This window comes from Watersipora subatra, chromosome 2, assembly GCF_963576615.1.
Source record: "Watersipora subatra chromosome 2, tzWatSuba1.1, whole genome shotgun sequence".
Classification (NCBI taxonomy): domain Eukaryota; kingdom Metazoa; phylum Bryozoa; class Gymnolaemata; order Cheilostomatida; family Watersiporidae; genus Watersipora; species Watersipora subatra.
Genome location: NC_088709.1, coordinates 65,217,341 through 65,238,103, shown reverse-complemented (window position 1 = coordinate 65,238,103; position 20,763 = coordinate 65,217,341). Strand labels below are relative to the sequence as shown.

Here is a 20,763-nt window from a genome sequence, read left to right as displayed (position 1 = left end):
CCGTTATGCAATGCTGCCATCAGTCTCGAAAGACTGGTCATTGTATTTTTTCCGTTTCGAGCAAGCTGTTACAAAACAGTTCACAAGTTGATGGTAATTTTAGCTATTTGGCTGTTGTCTTGTTTATTTTCTTTAGATGATGTGATCTTTGCTAAAATATTCAAGGTATATGTCGACAAAAATTACTGTCATCCTGCCATATATGACATGGAAACGTACTATGCTGTACGGCTGTCAGAGTTAATGCTTCCATCAGCCATAATATTTATATCATATAGCTCCATGTTTAGCAAACTCTGTATGAGGAAGTTTAGCAGCATCGGAAAGAGCCAATCAGCAAAGAAAGATTTCATTGACCCTGTAAGTTGTATTAATCACTCTCTGTATTTTCATTATTTGGATTTTTTAGCTCAAACTTCTATGACTGTGACGAGCCTAATTTTTGTTGATGGAAAAGATGTATCAGCATTCTATTTTGGAGACTTTCTAGCACCATTTATTTTAGTGACCTAGGCTGCAAGACTTTTATGGTCTAAATTTGAAAATTGAAATTTATTATATTGTGACTAAATATTACCGCATCTAAAAATTGTTTAAACGATAAAGTAAGTAAACTTTCCTACATTGGCACTGTATACTTAATACTAAGTACTGAGTTATGTAAGATTTATTTTAAAGTGTCAGTTAGTATAGTTTTGATCTACCATTGACATTTTACATTATCTAAAAACTGTTATAAATAACAAAAGTTCCATACATTGGTACTACGGTACAGAAAAATTGGGTGCCTGACACATTTTTTAAAACTTCAAGAAGACAGTTTAAAGACTGCTTAAAACGAAACTTCAGTGACAGAAATACATTAAATAAAGCTGAAGAATACCATACTAAAATGCTTTATAGGCGTACTCAGGCTTTTGACTATCAGACCGCCAAGTAATTCTGTAATAATAGCTGGCAAAAAATAAATTAACACTGCTACAAGTTTATTTCATGCTCAAGTGGAACTATAAGATACTGTAAGTAATAAATATATAAAATAGATTAGATGTATAAAGTGTCTTGGCTGTTAACTTTTAATTTAGTTAAATGGCACCATGTGATAATAAAAACATTATATAGATTTTAATATTTTGTACAAATAAATATTACTAGCACAACACTCATAAAACAAAAAAAATTTCAACAGTAAAGCTAAAATTCTACAGAAATTTTACAAATTCTACGCTTTTAGTGCAAATCAGCTAAAGCTGATTTCCGCTATATCTCAGTATGCCGGGTGTCCTATCGGCATTATTCATCAATTATGTGAGCTGTAACCTGATAGTATTGCTAAGGCAACACAGATACATCAGGAAAGATCGCAACTGCCATATTTTCATGATAGTTTGCCGAGCATATTTGACAGCCTGCGCATGGGTCACCGCTACAACGAGTGAATGGCTGTAACAGATAGCTTGACCTAGATGTTCTTTTATGAAGATGGATGCAGTACTATTGTTTCAATTGCGTGATTACATTGTATAATGATAATGCTATACCAAGGCACATTTGCTGATGTAAACACAGACAGCATTGTGTAGTAAAAACAATGTTATCACTGACTATCACTAAACTACTGTTGGATTAGTAGCAGCATATGGCGAAATAGTGCGAACTAACCCAAATAATAGTTTTTCTTACAAAAACCTTTAACCACACCTAATAACAATAACTGTCATGAACCGCATAACATTAAACATGCAGCTCTGCTTTAAACCTTTGTTTTTTAAACGTAAAAGAATGTTATAAGAATTTATTTGCAAAATAACGTTCTCAAATAAACTTACTGACACTTTTTTGCTTTATATTACTCTGTTTCATAGAATTTATGCTTTTTCTAGAAGGAGTTAAATGTTATAAAAAAGAATAGCAATGAGATAGTACTATAGAATATCTGAAAAGGTTCTTGCATTTTGAGATTAAATAGGGCAGAAACTGAATTTTCCCACATTTCTTATCACAACACATTTTAAACTTAAGTTTTAGTTAATTTACAAAAGCTATTATGCTTAGAATTGACCGTTATCTGGCATCTGATTTCAAAATAATGACTCAAAATTACCTTGTGTATTGTGCAGATTATTTTATTCATAAATTGGAAGATGTTTGCTCAAGTTGCAAAAGTTAAATTGAAAGATTGTAATATGCTGGTGATAAATAACAGCATAAATTTTGAGGACTTAGTCAACCTAATGTTGGTGATATTTACAATAAATCAACAGGAAATAACTCTTTTCAGAGATGTGTGCAATGATCTTGAGAAAATCTGAGATAAACTACCACAAATGACGCAGGGTAATAAAAAATTTATCAAGGATTATAACTTCCTTATTGAGTATTTACGTAAGTGCATGCTTGTAGTCATGAACATTCAACTAAATACCATGCAAAAAATATTAGCAACATTTCCTAAAAAAATTTATTTATCATCAAAAATCGTTATAACTCATATTTCTACACAAGTTCATTCCGTCATTTGATTGTGAAAAAATAGTAAAAGATAAAATATAGGCTTTGTCTTACAATTTCCTATAACAGTATAATCTAAACTTGTGATATTTTCATCAAGGTTTTAGATGATCTGAGAAAGCATTTTTGAAAGGTGCAAGTATTACTTTTTCAATAATTGCAAGTATTTGTTGTATTCAGTAACTATATATTGCATGTTTTAGTAACTATACATTAATCATTAATGTAAATAATGACTAAAGCTATGTATTGTTCAGTTTGTTGCAAATTTTGAAAGTATGATCAGTTATGTCAACTTCATAGCTTGTCCATTTTTATTTAAATAAACAAGGTAATAGTTGTAAACGGTCTATCATGAGGTTTCTGCTATGAGGTCTTTTTCACAAAACTTTTAGATTAGTTACTAAATAAAAGTTATTTTGTACTCCTAAGTAGGCATTTCCAAAGATTATTATACCTAAAAATTTCAGTATTTAATTGTGCGTTTTTAGTAGAGTTTAGGTTTCAGTTCAAATATTTTTGATTCAGTAAACTAACATTTGCTAACTTTTAGAAACAAAATGACATAATTTTTCAATTGTAAACAAGCAAATAGACAGAATTCAAGTACTTTCCTTTCAGTACAAAAATAATTTTTTTTGGATCAAAGGTATTATGAGCAATTTTTGTTTACAGTTATTTTTTGCTTGCAGCTTCTTGTCATGCTGGCAGTGGACGCATTCGTAACTATGGTTACCTACCCCATCTACTTCCTTTATATCTATATATATCTTCTCACAAAGACGAATGGCTATGACTACACATGGCACAACATACTCGAGGGAGTGTACGTCACAAACGCTTTTTCATCTCCAATCATATATTTTACTTTCAACAGGTATTTCAGGGTGAGTGTCTTCAACATTGAAATAAACATTTTATCAAAACATCTACACATGCTTGTTAGTAAAACAAAAACTGATTGCAAATCCACTAACAGGATTTATAAAAATAACTAAACAATAACTAGCTTATATAAAATTATTATAAAATTGTCTTATATTTGGTAGACAAAAACAATCATTCAAAAGTTTTAGCAAGTTGCAGTTCGTTTTACAGAATCTCAAGTTTTCTCTCTAAAAACTTACAAAACGAAAAGTTTTTAGCAACCTTTACTGTAATTAAATCATATTTCGCTGTATGTGCAATCTATGTTGTATTTATTGTGAATCTATATGTTTTTACTAGCAGTTTCTGCAATGTTATATAGCTTTCTGTACACTGTTTTATAGATCACTTTGTGGTTTCCTCAACTTTCCAAATAATCATTCACGCTTTTTGAAAGCAATTCATTTACATGTATATCATGTTCATAAACCAAAACAGAATCATTAAATTAATGTTTTTATTTGTAGCTGGATATTTATCAGCTCTTCCGGAAGCTCATCTGCAAGAAAACCAAACTGAATCAACAAATAGCATCTCCGGCACAATTACCAATATCTCGTGGCTTGGCTCAATCATCTACCAAGCATTGAACAAGTCTTTACAGTGTTTCTTTCCTAAGCTGATTAGGCTTTTGCAGTTTTGAATTACAAACCATACTGTGTAGGATTTTATGACTATCCATTACATGTAGGGCAGTCTGGTGTGGCCAGAAATATGAGCATAATTTATTGTTGATATAAAGTAACTCAAGTAATACAACTTTTACTCTGTCTTCATCTTTATCAGATATTAGAATTGATTTTATTAGTTTTCAAAAGTATTTCTTTCAACTGGGTTTTTATAAATGTCATGTAAATATATTTTATAGATTTTGGTAATACTTGTAATTTGGTAGATTTAAAAAATATAATAGGATAACTGTATTATTCCTCTTGCATTATAATGCTCTAATACACTGTTGAACATATCGGAAAACACAAATAAAGGATTCCTTTTCTATTATAATTCTCAAACATCAATTTTGACTTGTTGATAGGGCATTTAGTCATAAAGATTGTATAACAATAACCAGTGCATGTTTGGCTATGTCAAACATAAGCAAATTGATTAGTAGTCAAAACTGTTCACTTTATAGAGTGTCTACAAGTGAATAGTATTGCAGGCAGGACAAATTATGAAATACTTTGTGCTCCCTTTATCTCTCGCATAAAAACAATCATAAAACCAGATGAATTTATTTAAAGGAGGATTATGAAATGTTAAGACACTATCATCTTCAATAATTTAAGAATTAATATTCATATCATCTATTATAGCATTAAATCAGGCATTGCAAAAAATAAGATGTTGCAACTGGCTATGCCTTAATTGTTGCAATCATGACATGACGTTCACTCAGCTAAAATACTTTCTCAGTAGGCTTTGAGATCATACAGAGGTCATTCACTAAAACGGGGTGTTAAAAATAGCGAATTCACAGTAAGTTTGGCTTATCGTTTTAATAACATGAAAAATAGAGTTATAAATTTTATAGGTGTTTTTTACAAAATGAATTTAGTTCATTTTTGTTCACTTCAATTACTATTATAATATGCGGTCGAAAATTAATACTAACAATCATTATCATATAAAATGATTAAAATGGCTTATATAGCTACTAATAATATGAGTTCAGAAACTGAAAGCTTGATTGGCTTTCTGTTGCCAATACAATGCAAGGCATAAATTTCATTGCCTTATGGCAAGCATACAAAAGCATAAAGTTTGCAAGATGACCCAAAGAGTTTTGGCACAGGCCGAGAAAATTGAAGTCAATGCAAATAAGTTACCATAAACCATTGCAAGTCTGTGGTAACAAGCCAGCACTACTTTCTCTATAGCTGTTGCACTTGTCAGCACATTCTTGAGCAAAAACTTTTATTCTTTGATCTGCTCTCACTTCAAACTACAAATCTTTGCTGAGGTAAGTTTAGTTATCTCAGTGCTGTGACAAGAGAAGGCAATCACTAGTAGTTTATAATAATAAATCTCACATGAAGCTATAGTAAGCTTATAAGGGTAAGGAAGCATAAATCTTTCAATAAATATTATAATACAAATAATCAAATCAAATATATCATCAAATATATATTTCAATACGTTTTATAATTTTATGTGTACAATTATAATACTATGGTAATCTAAATAAAATTGCAAATGTACTCTTTTTAAAAAGAGAGTCTCATTCTGTTTTTAATTCTACTGTTCTGTGTAATGACATAACTTTTGACTGTATCGCTCACATAACAAATACATGCGCAATCAGTTTTGAGCTAGCAAAGTGGCTTCTTTTGAAAGGTAAAACAACCCTTGTATAATTATATACTGCCTGTTTCACATCATTGGGGTTATGTAGTATCTGCTATGCTTTGTCTATTATGTCAATATGATTTGTCCTCTCTTGAATCTATATTGGTATTTTGCTATCAATGTGCTAATTTTTTTATTCCTTTTGCCTATCCTTACACTAAAGTCAGTTACTTAATACTGTGAATTCAAATATTAATTATGCAAATATTATAAGTTTAAATCATCTGATCAACATTAGTTTGGCCCATCACATGATTAAAAATACAGAAGGATAATTTGAATAAGATAATACATATGTATGACATTTGTAAAAGTACTGATAGTCAAAGGCTGACTTCAAATAAGACGCTGACCACAAATAAACTATTTCTCAATATATATACATAATTATCAGTGTTTGTCAATTGTTGGTGTGTTGTCCATATGTCAAACTATAGAGATATAAAGTTTAAGAATCAAAAATTTGTTTTCTTCTGGATTTGAACTGGGAAAACTTGGTTATGCAGACAGGTGTGCTAAACACTAGGTTATTATGGCCTGTTTGCCATAGTATAAAATAATTGTGTACGCACTTATTACATCTTCCATGCTTTAATGATGATTGATGATAATATGCATGCTTCATGTTTCCGCGAGCATGCTTAAACTACTAGAAAAAATACACACACGTACTTTCTCTACTTTCTCAAAATGCTCTAAATATATGCATAAACAGCATAAACTTACTTAAATTTATATCACATACAGAAATAATCAAACCTCTTTATTTAAAAGTTTGAATGATAAATTTTGTATTTGTTTATTAAAAATCAATTATTTTGTAAAGAAAAAACTTTTTTTTTACATGGGCAACGTTGGGCATTCAACTCGTATACGCATATTACAGTTGTGCAAATATTTTACTAGCTTGATTTTGTTCAATTTGTTACTCGTAACGTCAAAAAATCATTTATTTTCCGTAAATTGGAGTTTTGAAAACTTTTTCATGTTGTAAAACAAAATTATACAGGTGAAACTTTATTTTCAAAATAAAATAAGACATGCATTTATAAAATTTTAGGTTAGGCTGTCGACCAGCAAACTTAAATTCATCTTTTGTTGTTGCTAATTTAACGATCAAAAGGGAGTGCAAAACCTAAGTAACTCAAACTTTCAAAATTCTGGTTCTTTTGGACTTTTAAGAAAAGCTAAAAAGAGCTGCAAATAAAGTAAAATTTTCATTAGTTTTAATTTAATGTAGTTCATGTTTCAGTTTTTCACAGTTTTGATGTCATCAATTTTACATCTAAAAACATCAAATTAAGGTCTAGTATTGAACCCAGTGTACCCAATATGACTGCAAATGATTATGTATTTTATTCAGTTTTCATTTATGTCATTTTACTTTTGCTCAAAATAAACATGCTTTATATACTTGCGCTTACATTTGTAATTTTAGCTGAATCAGAGCTCACTTTAGTTGCTTGCATGGCAGTGTTTCTAGTGTAGACTTGAGTGATTGTGAGAGATACAATACCTACAGACATATTCATACACTCAAAGTAGGCCAAGCAACACTCTTTATAAATTTTGGCTTCACTGCAATTTTTTTATGACTGATTTATTACGATATAGCTTTGTCAATATGTTATTTAGTCAGAGACACATAATTAGTTAAGAGCAGAGTTACTACTAACTAGCAGTCAAAACATCTTACAGCAAATGCAGTGAACAAATTGTCAATTAACAGAAAGCTAATATGCAAATGGTGATATACAGCTAATATGAACTAATCACGTCAGCTTTTCAAAATTACCATTAAAAAATCAAAATATTATTGTAGATTATACGGCTAGTTAAGAGTGCTTTAACTAACTCCTTTCGCTACTTTTTCATTAACAGAAAAGAAAAATATATCTGTGGCAAATTTTATATGGATCCCTCTAAAAAATGTTTTCATCACTGTGTATTTGCTTAGTTAAAAGAAGGAAATGTTTAAATGTATAACAATAGTCATACAAGTACTAAAAATTGACAAGTAGAATGTCAATGACCAGTGAAACTATTAATAAACCTTGCGTTGCACGGGCATAAAGTAAGGGAGCTCACAGCTGATCTTCAAGGATAGAAGCAGTTATTGTAACTTCCTTGGGCCTGTCTTTTACATATGACAGAAATGAGTCTGAAAAAGATTAAACATACAATAACAAGCAGCAATATAAAAAGATGTTCCATGGTAGAAATTATCAGGGCTACTAATTTAATTATAGTTTGGTTCGTAAAACCTCTGTAATAAGGCATTCAGAATGTCGAAATTTATCTATGGGCCAATTTTTTTATAAAGTTGTAGGCATACTAGCAATGCTAATAAAATCTAAATGCGGATCTATATAAAAAACCTTTTACTACTTTCTGTATAAAGTTGGTCAAAAATACATTTTCTCTAATCTTAATATCCTATAACACCAATTCATCAGAATAAATGCAATGAAAAGTTGATAGTTGATTCTAATACCGTTACAAATCACAAACTTCTATGGTTGTTTTTTTAACAAAGATCTTCATTAGTCTTTCCATCTGTCTATATTATTACAATAACTTTTTGGTGATGTGTCTAGTAAATTTATATTGTTTTTAATTTGTCTCATGAAAGTGTAAACACTAAACTTTTAAAACTCTATTTTGTCATATATATTTAAAACTCTACAAGATAGTAATAACAAACATAATAATAAGAAAAGGAATAAAAATATATTTTTATTATTAATATTGAAAGTAGTAAAGATGTGCATGAAGACACTCAGGTAAGGGTCACTTGTTACGTGGCACGCAAAGACAGTCAGGGAACAATAGTCGCTTAAAGGAAGGAGACATAAAAACAATAATAGTCTTTAAGCAAAGCTGTAAAAGATACGCTTGCCATATATATGTAGTATCAATGCTGTAGGCCTATTTGATAAAGGTTTGAATCCAATTGAGGGGTGAGAGTGTAATTGGAATGTGGAAGGATACGTGAGCTAAAAGTGAGCTAAAGAAAAGGCCAGTGAGCAAAGTAGGGTACAAGATGAAAAAAGTGAGGAGAAGTTTACAAACTGAAAATTTGAAACAAAGGGGAAATGAGTGGATAAAATGCAATTTAAACACCAAGAAAATTTTGGTGATTATAAATGTGCAAAAACAAATATTTAGAAACAGAGCATGAAAGCAGAACAGAGGTTCTGACATTGAATCAGATTTATGAAGGCTATGCCGGAAATTCTCTAAAATATTAAAATATTTAACACTAGAATGCCAGCTACTTGCAGGAAATGATTACATGACAAGTTACCATTCTCTGATGACCCACCATACTCTGATGACTGGCTGGGCCATAGAAAATAATTTGCTGAGTCATGACCAAGGTTGGTACAATTTGAGATGAGAAAATAGCACTCAGGTGAAAAATGCACAGGCAAATATCATCTATCAATATGGGAGTTACCTGTACATCTCCCATGAAAGTAGAGCAACCGTCAATTTTTCACTAGAGCACTGACATCACCAGTATCATTATTTCTTCTACAGACAAGCTTTTGATCATCATATCACTTTACCCTAAATCCAAGTATTCTTGTGTCACAAACACTCTCATGATCTTTTGTTTAGCGTGGTTTCCAAATTGAATGCAAGACCCCGGCAGTAATTTTGCGCAGGAAGGCACCTGCATTGCCACACTCGGAATGTTCACATAAAGCATTATTTGAAGTGTAAAATAATAATATGGTAATCTAAAATGAACTTGTAAATGTACTTTTTTTGAAAAACAGAAGCTCAATTTGTTTAGTTCTATAGCTCTGTGTAAAGGCATCATGCCTGACTGTATAGCCCACATAACAAATAAATTCATGGGCTAGCATAGTGGCTGCTTCTGAAAGGTTAAACAATCTTGGTATAATTATTTACTGCCTATTTTACTTTATTGAAGTTTTTTAGTCTCTGCTATGCTTTGTCTATGCTGTCAATATGATTTGTCCTCTTGTGAATTTATATTGGTATATCGCTTTTAATTTGGTAATTTGCTTATTCCTCTTCAAAAATACAGAAAGATAATTTGAATACGGCAATACATACATGTATGTATGTCACTTGTTAAATTACTGGAAGTCGAGGCTGACCTCAAATACTATACTGACAGCAAACAAACAATCTCTCAATCTACATGTGTATACGTAATTCTCAGTGTTTGCCACTTGTTGTTGTGTCATCCGTATGTCAAGCAATAGCGATATAAAGTTTTACGATTGAAGAAATTGTTTTTCACTGATTATTACATAAAAATGGTCGCTAACTAAACTGTTTTGAAAATGCTAACATTCACCTGTACAGCACACATTAAAAAGTTTTTGCATGTAGCTCTTTGCAAAAATTGAACAGCCCTGAACTATTGCCTTGCCTGCCAGCAACAACCGGTAGTACTCAGGGGTGTAGGTTTCCATTTCATTGCCTAATCCATTGTTCATAATTAGTGAACAAATGAAAAACAAAAGTATTTACTATGTAGTATGGTGGTTCAGTACCGAGAAGATTAAGTTAACTGAGGGTTCATAAATTTCCATGAACAATAAACTGTTCGACATGAAGACAATACACAAGTTTGAAAATTTATTTAAGTTGCCAAATTCTTTTATTGTTTTATGATAGGCATACCCCTATTTTACCATCAAGTATAAATATAGCTCAAGAGTAGAAAAGGGAGTTTTACTTTTGCAAAAACTAACAACAATGGCTATCATTGTATGTGAAAGATTTTACATTCAAGATCTACCCTTATGAAAGCCTCTCTGATGCACATGTACTGCTGCCACACAATTTTTTATGTCAATGTTTAATTGTGTTAACCTTCATATCTATGCAAGAAGGTCCAAAAGCAATGGGAAAATTTTGTCTTTTGCATATGGTAGCATTTCGAGCACTAAATGCTTTAGCAGAAAATTTATTTAGGTTAAGTGCGTGCGCTGTTTTCTGCAGTAAGTTGTAATCAGTAACACAAACTAGTGAAGTAATACTGAAAATCAAACTGAAAATTAGATTTTCTGTACAACTAGTAGACAGTTAGTATGGAAACAAATGATTAACTTGGCTGATTTTGTAGCTTTACGCAAAAAAACAATATATTCTATCATATTTGCATGTATAGTTTAAATATTAAAACAAAACACCGAGCAACACTCTGAAGCAGAAGGAAAGAGGAAAGTAATAATAAATATAGTTGTCTGCCAGCATTAATTTTCATGCTACGTTCTACTAGTTAAAATAGTAGGTGCTCATTTGAGTAAACGATTGATGATCGATAGTAGTAACAGTTTTTGCTGGCAGCTAAGGGTCTTTCACCCTAGTCTTTCTCATCATTTACACATTACTGTGGCGTATACTGACACTTAAATCACCATCTAGTTTACAAACAGAGAACTTAGTACTTGAATCTTACAGTTTACAGTTTTTACCATCCGTGTTGTTAGTGACTTATCAGATTATTTGTTTTTACTTTGTTTTTCTAGTGTACTGTTTGACTTCTATTCATTGCAAGAGTCTTTTAGTGATATATTTATTGAATTCCACAAGTTAATTGCAGACTATAATATGTTAAAAACATACATTCTGACGCTTAAAGTAATTAGGTTGACGAAGACTGTGCTATGAAGAGTGAACTTTTTGCTGATTTGATAGTCGTGCCACCTGTATATCATCACTTCCATTGCATAAGATTTTGGGACATTTTTCTTTAAAAGTCTTTGTTATTTTGTATTTAATGCTTTCATGTTATATAACAATAGTCTTTCTTGTTCGTTTATGTAACTATCTTTGTTTGTTTTAGTTCTATATTATTATTGTCATTGATTCCCCAGCTATTTTAATCTACAAGTCAACACAAAGCCTGTGACCAAATTCTGAATTATACCTACTTGATTCTCTCTCTACTTCTTTCTTCAAAGCATGTCTAATTGTGAAAGAATGTTTTAGTACATAAAATGCAAAAACGCCTGGCAATTTCAACCCACTTTAAATTATAGAACTACATTTTGATAAATTTAAATGCTCTGACAGGCATATTGAGTGGCCATTTTTGTTATTTGGTTTATTCTACATTCAATTCGAAACTATGGTGAATTGAAGTTGGAAGTGACTCGATCTGCTAGCTTTACTTTCTCAACGAATATGCAAAAAATATATACATATATTATCCAAAACTGGTTATACTTCTTGAAAACTGCCTTAAAAACTTGTTACAATGGTGCAAGTACATTCCAACATCAGTTTACAAAAAATTAACGATGGAAACTTTGCATAGGTTCTTATGCAGTTTCTAAAACATTTTTTGTTCTTGCAAAATTGTTCGCTGTTGTTAGTGGCATAAAATTAAATACTATTGAGCAACTAGTGGCTTTGACACTCATGCTGACATATGTCAACTAGTGGTCGGATTAACAAATGCATTATAAATACACCAGGTGTATCTTTTTTCTGGCATTAGGTCTGTGGCACTGCACTTTATTAAACAAATTTGCTGTAACATGAATCAACTTAATGTCTCTTCGCTCGATCTTCTCTCAACAGAGCTTGTCAATGATACTTTACCATTGAATTGGACAGAACTTGAGAGTGATACCACAATTGGACATTATGTTCTTCTTTATTTCCGTTGGACTGCCTGTGCTTTAGGATTTATTCTGAACATCATGGCAGTTTTTGCCATCAAATTTGGAACAAATTTAAACTCAAAGATTAAACCGCAGCTAATCAACTTAGCAATAGCTGACTGTTTTTTTGCTGTTATATTTCCAGTTTACAACGACACCATCTACCTGAAGAGTCCAGTTGCAATAACACTGACACAGTGTCATCTCTACATACTCTTCTGCAGGACAGTTCTCTATGCAGCTCCGTTATGCAATGCTGCAATCAGTCTCGAAAGACTCGTCATTGTATTTTTTCCGTTTCGAGCCATTCGTTATAAAACAGCTCACAAATTGATAGTAATTTTAGCTATTTGGGTGCTGTCTTGCTTATTTTCTTTAGATGATGTGATCTTTGCTAAAATATTCAAGATATATGTCAACAAAAACTACTGTTATGCAGCCATATATGACATAGAAACTTACTTTGCTGTACGGTTGTCAGAGTTAATGTTTCCATCAGCAATAATATTTATATCATGTAGTTTCATGTTTAGCAAACTCTGTATACGGAAGTTTAACAGCATTGGAGAAAGCCCATCAGCAAAGAAAGATTGCAACGACCTTGTAAGTTGTATTAATCACTTTCTGTATTTTCATTATTTATATGGTGAATTTTGTAGCACAAATTTTTATGACTGGTGAGAGCTTAATTTTATTGATTGAAAAGATGTATCAGCTTTCTATTTGGGAAACTTTCTACAAGCATAAATGTCTAGTTTTGGCATTCTGATGAGTCTAAAAACACTCTGTAAAAAATAAATTAGGTTCAAAATACATTGAATAGTTTTATTCTTACGCACTTCATTTTGACTAGCAGAAGATGCACTAAAAATTTAGTTTGTAGCAAATAAATTGCTAGCTACTATACAAGTATGTTGCTAATGTATATAGATTTGATATCAAAACAGGTCCAATTTTTGAAGAACACAATGCTTTCTAGTAACCTAGACTGAGGGTTTAGATGGTTCAAAATTGCAATTAGAAACTTATTATCTTGTGACTAAATCTTATTGCATCTAAGAATTGTTTAAACACGTACATTGGTACAAACACAAACACATACTTTCATACATTGGTACGGTATACTTAATACTAAATACTGGTACTGAGTTATGTAAGAGTTATTTTGAACTATGAGTTAGTATAGTTTTGATCTACCATTGATATCTTACATCATCTAAAGACTGTTAAAAATAATAAGGTAACAAAACTTCCATACATTGGTACTAAGCTACAGAGACGTTGGGTGCCTGACTCAAAAGTAAGATCTCAAGAAGACAACTTAACAACTATTTAGGATGAAACTTCAGTGACAGAAGTACATTGAATAAAGCTGAAGAAAACAAAAATAAAATGTTTTTATGCGTACTCAGGCTCTTCACTATCAGACCAACAAATAAATGTGTAACAATAACTGTTAAAAGATAAATCAACACCGCTAAAAGTTTATCTCATGCCCAAATAGAACTATAAAATCTTGTAGGTAATAAATAGATAAAATAGATTAGATGTATAAAGTATTTTGGCTGTTAACTTTTAATTTAGTTTGAAGGCACCATGTGATATTAAAAACATTATATGGATTTTAACACTTTGTACAAATAAAGATAACTAGCACAACGCTCATAAAACCAAACATATTTCAACAGTAAAGCTGAAATTCTACAGAAGCTACCAACTGATTTTCACTAGATCACAGTATTTCAGGGGTTTCCTATGTGCACTGTAAGTCGATAGTATTTCTGAGACAATACAGATATGCCAAGAAGGATTGCAACTGTAAAACTTTCCTGATAGTTTGCCGGGCATTGTTGACAACCTGTGCAATGTTCACACTTACAACGGGTGAATGGCTGTAACAGATCGCTTGATCTGAATGTTCTTTTATGAAGGTTGTTGCAGTCATATTGTTCCATCAGTTGTGTGGTTACATTGTATAATGAGAACGATATACCATGTGCATTTACTGGTGTAAACACAGATGGCCTTGTGTGGTAGGAACGATGTTATCACTGACGGTCACCAAAGTACTGCTGGATTGCTAGCATCATAGGGATATACAGCGTGAACCGGCCTAAAGGATAGTTGTTTTTGCAAAAAAACTTTAAAAACACCTCATAACAACAACTGTTATAAACCTTTAAGATCACATAACATCAAACATGCAGCTCTGCTTTAAAAGTTGTTTTTTTTTCAAAAGTAAAATAATGTTATGAGAATTTAATTTAAAAACAACATTCTCAAATAAACTTGTTGGTATTTTTTGCTGTATATTACTCTGTTTCAAAAAATTGTATGCTTATTCTAAAGGAAGCCAAGTAAGATAAAAAAATAGCAATGCGATAATATTGCAGAATATTTGAAAGAATTCTTGCATTTTAAGATTAGATAGGGCACAAACTGAAACTTCCCACATTCTTATCACATTACATTTGAAACTTAAGTTTTAGTTGATTTACAAAAGCTATTCTGCTTAGAATTTGCCGTGGTATGACATCCAACTTCAAAGTTATGACTTGAGATTACCTTCTATAATGTGTGGATCAACTTATTTATAAATAGAAATATGTTTGTAGAGATTAAAACAGTAAAATTAAAAGATTTCAATATGTTTGGGCTGAATAGCAGCATAAAATTGGAGAACTTGGTCAACTTAATGTTGGTAAATTTCGCAATAAATCAACAAGAAATAATTCTTTCTTTAGAGCTGTGTGCAATGATCTTGAGATAATCTGAGATAAACTACAACATATGACGTAAGGTAATAAAACAAAGGATTATAGTTTTCTTATTCAGCAATTAAGTGCATGTTTTTAGCCATGAGCATTCAACCAAAACCATGCCAAAAATATTAACTACATCTCCTAAAAAACTGTATCTCCCATAAAAAAATCATTATAACCTATACTTCTACTCAAGACCATTTCCATCATTTGATTGTGAAAAAAACTGTAAAAGAGAAAATGTTTACTTTGTCTGACAATATTTAATAACTGTAAAATCTGGACTTGTGATATTTTTATAAAGGTTTTAGATGATCCGAAAAAGTATTTTTGAAAGGTGGAAGTATTACTTCCTCGATAAATGCAATTAGATGTTGTATTCAGTAACTATACATTGACCAATAATGTAGACATTGACTAAAATTTTGCTTATGGTAACTTTATAGTTGTCCTTTTTTCATTTAAATAAACAAAGTAGTGGTTATAAGTGGTTTGTCTTGAGGTTTTTGCTGTGAGGTTTTTTTTACAAAACTTTTTGATTAATCACTAGATATAAGTTATTATGTACTGCTAAATAGGCATTTCCAAAAATTAATACACTTAAAAAACTTGAATATTTAACCATATATTTTCAGTAGAGTTTTGGTTTCAATTCGACTATTATTAGCTCAGTAAACTAACATTTGCTAACTTTTAGAAACAAAATGAGATAATTTTTGAAATTGTGAACAAGAAAACAGACAGAACTCAAGTACTCTTTTTTCAAGTACAAAGAGACTCTTCCTTAGAGGAACAGTAATATGAGCAACTTTAGTTTGCAGTTATTCTCTGCTTTCAGCTTCTTGTCATGCTGGCAGTGGATGCGTTTGTAACTATGATTACCTACCCCATCTACTTCCTTTATATCTATATATATCTTCTCACAAAGACGAATGGCTACGAACATGACTTCACATGGCACAACATACTCGAGGGAGTGTACGTCACAAATGCTTTTTCATCACCAATTATCTATTTTATTTTCAACAGGTATTTCAGGGTGAGTGGCATAAAAATAAAAATTTTATTGAAATATCTACACATCTATATTAGTAAAATAGAAAAATCACTGCAAATCTACTAACAGTACTTATAAAAAACAAATAAGCAATAACCAGCTCATTAAAATCATTAACTGTCATATATTTGGTAGACAAAAGCAATCACTCAAAAGTTTTGGCAAGTTGCAGTTTATTTTACAAAATCTCAAGTTTTGTTTCTAAAAACTTATCAAACGAAAATATTTTAGCAATGTTTACAGTGGTTAAATCATTTCTCACTGTATGTGCAATCTATGGTGTATCTATTGTGAATCTATAAGTTTTTTACCAGCAGTTTCTGTAATGTTATATAGCTTTTTGTGCACTATTTATAGATCACTTTGTGGTCTCTTTGACTTTCCAAATAATCATTCACGCTTTTTGAAAGCATTTTAATTTACATGTATTTGGTTCATAAACCAAAACAGAATTATTAAATTAAAGTTTTTATTTTTAGCTGGATATTTATCAGCTTTTCCAGAAGCGCAAATGCAAGAAAACCAAAGTGAATCAACAAACAGCACCTCAGGCACAATAACCTACATATTGTTGCTTGGCTTTACCATCTACCAAATATTGAACAAGTCTTTACAGTGTTTTTTGACTGAGCTAAGTAGACTTTGCAGTTTTGAAGTATTACAAAGCAAACTGGTGTTATTTTATGATTATTACTTTAGGGAAGTTTGGTGTAGCCAGAAATATAAATATAATTTATGGCTAGTATAAAGTAAATTTTATGTAGCAATAAAACTTTTACTCTGTCTTCATTTTTATCAGATTTTAGAAACTGAAATTATTACCTTTTATAAGTATTTATTTCAACTTTTTTTATAAATGCATTCCGTAAACTTTTTCTTATAAATACATTAATGTAAGCAAATTTTACAGATTTTTGTAATATTTGTAATTTGATAAATTTAATAAATGTATCATTGTTCTCGCATCAGAATACTCTATGAACAATTTAGGTAAAGCTATGATTTCCTTCCCTATTATTCTCAAACAACAATTTTAACCTAAACATTGAGTCGTAAGGATTGCATAGCTATAACAAGTTTATGTCTGTTAAGTCTACGTCAAATGTAAGTAAATAGATTAGTACTCAAAGCTGTTCGCTTCATAGAAAGTCTACGAGTGAATAGTATTGTAGGCAGAAAAAGTTAAGTTACTTTGTGTTCCCTTTATCTTTCGCGTAAAATCCATCATTAATCTAGATGAAATTATTCAGAAGAGAATTATGAAATCTTATGACATTATAATCTTCAATAATTTAAGAATTAATATTCATATCATCTATAATAGCATTTAATCAGGCATTGCAAAAAACAAGATGTTGTAACTGGCTATGCTTTTATTGTTGCTATAGTGACGTTCACTCAGCTAAAATACTTTCTCAGTAGACGCTGAGGTCATACTAAGGTAATTCGCTAAAATAGGATGTTAAAAATAAGTAAATCACTGTAAGTTTTGCTTACTGTTTTAATGACCTGAAAAAGTGACATAAATTTTATGGATGTTTTTTACATAATGAACTTAGCTCATTTTTGTCCACTTCAATTACTATTAGAATATGCTGTCGAAAATTAATACTAACAACCATTATCCAACGACCAAACGAGTGAGAGCGAAGTTTGAGAGTTTTCATGATAAATGCATGTGCACACGACTTACGAAAATTATTCATCAACAATGAGACGAACCCTTGTCTCAAAATTTCATCAACCAATTTCACCATCGTTTTGTAGTCGTTAAAGTATAATAACGATACAAAACACATATAAGCCTCTTTAAATATGTTACCAAGTCTTTGTAAATTGTCGAAATTCTCTTAAAACTTACCCATTTGATCGGATTATACACAAATAGACAAATTAATTTGGCCGAAAATCGTCACAAAACGCTTGAAAAGCTTGGTTTAATAAAGATTAAGACCGGAAATTGAAACACCGATTGACAGAGAATAGAACGATTAAGTTGTGCGCATTTCACAAGAAAATAACGTGCACATTTCACCAGTCTATAGCATTGTCAAATTGCTGAAGGTTTCTGTAATTAACGTACATGTAGGAGTACTGAAATCATTTCATTGTTTGCTGATTTCAAAGTAACTGACATTTTAGACACTTGAGTACTTTGGTATTCCAACTGATGTCCAACGTAGTGTAAGCAAAGGAAATGACGATGATATTTTTTCTAATGATTCTTACGAGATTATTACAATATTTAATTATAAGTTTGGATGACTACAGAACAATGACTACGTAGTACAGATTTTCTAAAAATCTATATAAATATCACAACTTTTTTATATTGCTAGCTATGACGTTTTTAAATGTAAACAAATTGTGCATTGGTTTTATATTATTACTACATGTATATTAATAATTTTGGTTATTCTAATAATATCAGTACATTTTACTTCTAATATTGGCCAATATTGCATTTCTCCTATTGCAGGGGGAGGGATATAAACATATAATCTTTTTCGTTCATTTTCCGTTCAACCGTACCCATATGCTGTTTGTTGTATATAATAACACCCACACCCGGTACATTACAGCTACGATTGCAGTTATCCTATTGCACTGCAGTGTCATTTGACTGTTAATATTGCATTTCTCAACCATCAGTACCCTTTCTTTTTTTCCAATATCTCTTTGGTCGTTGGCTGTATGACAGGGGAATTTCTAGTCATATAAAACAATTACAATGGCTAAGTTGAAGGATCTGAGCTCTCTGAAATCACTAGTATTCATTTTTAATTGAGTCATGTCTGCAGCTTGGAAATAATAATAAAAAATGCACTTATTGGATAGTGCAGTGAGTTTTATTCTATTGCATTAAGCATGTTACCAGCGCATATTTTCCTAATAACTTTATATTAATATAGTCCATGAAGTAGAAGTCCCATTTATAATTCGTATTGGGCTTCTTCCATGCAATTGAATAATTTCGCTAACAGAAGTGCGAAAGAAAATAATTTTTTTTAGTAGGTCTATTAGGTAAGTCAGATTTTAACCAGCATCATTTAAGCTAAATCCTAAATAACTCTTGTCTTTGTTAAAATATAATAAAATCAGATAAAAATTAACTAAAATATTCGCATGTTAAGTTTTTCAAAACATCTCAGTATGTAAAAATTTGAATCATTGCTGATTTATGCGCTGTTCTGGTTGTTGGTAAAATTCATCCTGTAGAATTTTCATCGCATTTTGCATTTCTGGTTGAGCAAATGCTGTGGTTACAGTTTCTAGGAAGTAAACAACACGACTCACATGGCTGAACACTTGCATCACTATATTTCCATGATGTGTATGACTCACATCATAGAGTTGTGCACTAGTGTGTGTTACCAGTGTTTCTATTGACATTTGAATGGAGCCGGTTGACTCCGACGAATTGTTGCAAAAAGATTAGGAACTGTATGTCATAAGTTATTTTCCAGCGATGCAGTTAGCGACACCTGTTTTAGCGACGCAAAGACATGAAACTCAATTGAAAAAAGATGACGGAAGTATTTAAAATGTTCAAAATGGAATAGCTGGCATGGTATATTATCGCGCATTATTCGCTAGTGTGGTTTCCATTATTCACAAGTATGATGTATTCGATAAAGTTTGGCAAGGTGTAAAAGTCACTTAGCTTTCGGATTTATACTGTTTCTATGGTGCGGTTAACTTGCGGCTTGGCTTAAAGTTGCTAATCTTGCTTGCCATGAAAACATAGTGATTATCGACAGCCAGTTTGCAGCATTTACAATTGCTTTCCACACCATTGCTATGCAAACTTCTTTGTGTCAACGGTTGCTCTTACTTGATCACTGACATGACAGGACCAAATACTTTCTCCTTACACACAAACACTTAACTAAACACATTCTTGAAGGAAGTTTCAGTATGTATAATAGTAAATTTCAAACTTTTAACTATGATTTTATCATTTATCTGTTTGCGAATCCATTTTTACTATATCGGATACAACTGAACCCACCATAGTATGCAGAATATATATTTTAATAACATGTATAATCACTACACAAATTGCCATCTTTTAATTTCAAGAGAAACTATTGCTATTGTGTGGCAGAAAAAAATTGCCCTAACAACAAAGATTAACGAAATAACAAAGAACGGCTTTTGCTAAGCTTGGCACTAAGCTGTCTGACCTTCTCACAAAAGTGGTCGTAAGGTCTGGTGGATTTATGTCGCATAAGTCGTAAGTCAAAAACTTACTGTAGGTAAGAGGAAAAAAAGAAGGTTACGCAATCGCACAACAAAAGCTCTGAGGGAAGATATTACATCACAGTTACTTAGAGTACCTAACTGCACAAAAAAGCCATTACAGCCACAAAGCCACAATGACTTACGCAACACATTTGCTTACAGCTAACCTCAAACACAAGTGATAATAACCTATTGAGCTCAGACAACTCATAACAATAAAACAATGAGACACTGTTATAATATGATACATACGCTC

The 20,763-nt window shown here is 31.3% G+C and overlaps 1 long non-coding RNA gene across 1 annotated transcript; it reads left to right on the top strand.

The window, feature by feature from the left end:
* Window positions 1–255: 255 nt before the first annotated feature.
* Window positions 256–4,016, top strand: LOC137386827 (uncharacterized). Its single transcript, XR_010977846.1, has 3 exons — window positions 256–360; window positions 3,204–3,398; window positions 3,906–4,016. It is a non-coding gene; the product is annotated as an uncharacterized lncRNA (long non-coding RNA).
* Window positions 4,017–20,763: the final 16,747 nt, after the last annotated feature.